Source organism: Heloderma suspectum, chromosome 2 (genome assembly GCF_057233095.1).
Source record: "Heloderma suspectum isolate Gila_16-S chromosome 2, 16-S_ref, whole genome shotgun sequence".
Lineage (NCBI taxonomy): Eukaryota > Metazoa > Chordata > Lepidosauria > Squamata > Helodermatidae > Heloderma > Heloderma suspectum.
Genome location: NC_139459.1, coordinates 395,897,641 through 395,900,869, shown reverse-complemented (window position 1 = coordinate 395,900,869; position 3,229 = coordinate 395,897,641). Strand labels below are relative to the sequence as shown.

Below are 3,229 nucleotides of genomic sequence, written 5' to 3'. Positions count from 1 at the left end.
TGAACTGGTGTTATATAGATGACACTTGAGAATAGATACTTGTATGGATATTTGGTCAGCTTTTGTTGAACTTTATGTATTAGCCTTAGAAAGCTGTGTGTGTGTGTGTGTGTGTGCATGCGTGCGTGCGTGTATAGACAGACAGACAGACTTCATATGCATGCATTGAAACTGATATATTCAAATCTATGTAGTTACAATTTTTTTCTTCTTTTTTTTTGTTTCACTGAAATTTTACAATTCAAAAGTAATTATAAAATTACCTCTTCCTTGTTCAGTTGCTGGGCCACTGCACATGACATGACAGCCCATGGGTTCAACAACTCATTGGCTGTCATGCACGTGTGGGAGAGAGCAGATCCAACAAGTCATGGGTTGTTTCACCTCTAAACAACCGAGCACTCCAGGCTCAGATGACACAGTAATTCACAGAGCCAATTGTGGGTTGCTAAGGAGAAGCGGAAGTGGTGGGCACAGATCAAGCTCTCTCTCTCTCTTGGGAACGACAGCCTGTTGGTTGTCTAACCAGATCACTCTCCGCTCAGATCCCATCAGCATATACATACAGTTAAGATTTTGAGATCTGACCATTTCTTCCTACACTTCGTTTTCTGTTCTTTAAGCAGTTACTGATTCATGAAAGGAGCTCTCCACTTATTCTGACTTCGCTAGGTTCACCCAGGAGTCTTTGGTGAAGGACTTTGGCAAAAGATTTTTGCAAGTCCAAATAAACAATGTCCACCAGAACACCCCTGGTCCTAATTTTAACTATTTCAAAGAACTCTAAAATATTAGTTGGGCAGGACTTACCTTGAGAGAAGGCATTTTGATTCTTTTCCAGCACAGCTTGTATTTCTATATGCCTAATAATTTTATCCTTAATAATACCTTCCCCCGATGTTTCTGGAACAGACATTCAGGTGACTGCAGAGTAATTTCCCAAATCTCCCCTGGACCCTTCCTTTAAAAATGGCATTACATCAGCCACTCTTCAAGTCCTCAAATACAGAATCTGATTTAGGGGCATATATTTGTTAGAAGAAAAGCCATTTCAAAAATTATACCAATTTGAACATAGGTCTTCTACTTCAAAATACATTAAATCTGGGAGTTGGAATCAATTTCAAACCTTTATTTATGTAACCTTTATGGATTATAGAAAATTTGTCACAATTAAATATGTAAGAGGATAAATGAACAACTAAAGATGCAATCCTATGCACGTTTAGATAGACTTTCTGTCTAAACATGCATAGGACTATGCCCTAACTTTTTTAATAAAATAATTTCTTTCTCTTAGGGCACAATCTTATGGCTGCTGGTCAGCGGCTGGACAACCATAGGATAGGTCGGTTTCCGGGAACCAACCTCGGGGCCAGGGCAGGGATTTTGGAAATGCCAGTACGACACATCCTATGTCTGGCTGCCGCTTCCCGCGCTCTGCAGTCCTGTGGCTAGACAGCCAAAATCAGTTGTCTAGCTGCAAAAGCCGGGCGAGGATGAGATATGCTCCTCACCACTCCTCCTGTCCTGTACTGGATAACCCCCAGGCTCGGAGGTGACCATTGATCCAGATAGGATTGCTCCCTCCATTATTAGAAGCTTATTGTTTACATGAAAAAGACTTTATGTAGAAATTGACTTCTACTGGTGATTTGTAATTGCAGACTGATAGTAACTATTGTATTTCGATTTGTATGCATTGGATCATGTATATCTTATTATTGTATATATTCATAAAAGATGGTATTTATATATTTTCGGGACTTTGTATTTGTGGTCTTGACTATTGTAGGAAGACCCTTATTGTGTGCATTTGCATCTCTGGTATTGTTTTATTCATTTATTCATTCATTCATTCATTCATTCATTACATTTATATCCCACCTTTCTTCCATCATGATGAAACTCAAGGTGGCTACATGTGGTTCCCAGGTGGCCTCCCCTCCAAGCACTGGCCAGACCCATACCTGCTTCACTTCAGCAGTGTGTCTGCTTCACATGCCATCAGACCAAGCCCTGGGACCAGACCATTGTACTTGTTGTGCTAGAGAATTCTGGAGAGAAAATTCAGTTGACTGACAGCACCCAATACTGCCATGCAAGGCTTGGCCCCGGCCTGCTGTTCATCATACTAATGTCTGAACAACCAACATTATTATGTATATCTTCCTTTCTTAAGACAATTAACAGGTAAGGGCCCACAGTGACTTGGAAATAGTTGCAGTCTGTTCTGGGAACTGATAGCCTTCTTGGGAAATATTCTTGTCCTTCCTCCCTTCCCTGAGAGGAGGCAATCTAGGAGTCTGTGAAGGAGGCAAAGGACAAGCTGCAATTTGGGGGAGCCAGAGGAAAAGGTGCAAGGAGCTGGGCTTGGGCTCTGCCGGCATCATTGGCTACCCATAGGAAAGCTGGAGAAATCTGAAACAGACTCAAATGAGTCCAGATTCCTTGTAATCCCATCTGTGAATTCCTTGCCAGACTGGCATCTGGCACAGACCAGATTCAATACACTCCTAACATTCCAATGGATTCAACAAAATCCGTACATCCCTAGCTGCCCATCAGCATACTTGAGTTGTGCCTCCGTTTATACTTAACCTGCATATTTCTTTTTTGTTTTTTTAAAAATAACAGGGGAAAGCGCGAACACAGTCCCCCACTACCACAAATTATGTAGTCAGGTTTCCTGCATTTGGGGAAATCGCATGGGTCAGCACACCCGGAGTGCAATGGATGAGACTCACCCTGGGAAAACTTCCTTCATGATCAAGGTGACTCCCCTGCCAGGTAAGTATTAACCTGCATATTTGTAAAACAAATAATGCTCATATGTGGAATGGAAACTGCCTTGGTTGCCCTGTGGGATGACCTCTGCCAGGAGAGGAACAGGGAGCGTGTGACCCTGTTGATTCTCCTGGACCTCTCAGCAGCTTTCGATAACATCGACCATGATATCCTTCTGGATAGGTTGTCTGGGTTGGGAGTTGGAGGCAATGCACTGCAGTGGTTCCGCTCCTACTTGGATGGCTGATTCCAGAAGGTGGTGCTGGGGGCATTATTGCTCTGTGCCTTGGCAATTATGCCATGGGGTTCCACAGGGCTCTATTTTATCCCCTATGCTGTTGAACATCTACATGAAACAGCCGGGAGAGGTTTTCTGGAGGTGTGGGCTGAGGTGTCATCAATAGGCGGATGACACCCAGCTCTACCCCTCTTTCTCATCAGA

General features: G+C 43.0%; 1 non-coding gene across 1 annotated transcript; it reads right to left on the bottom strand.

Annotated features, from left to right (window-relative positions):
* Window positions 1-2,634: 2,634 nt before the first annotated feature.
* On the bottom strand, window positions 2,635-2,798 carry LOC146356534 (U1 spliceosomal RNA). The gene has a single exon (XR_014788743.1). It is a non-coding gene; the product is annotated as a U1 spliceosomal RNA (small nuclear RNA).
* Window positions 2,799-3,229: the final 431 nt, after the last annotated feature.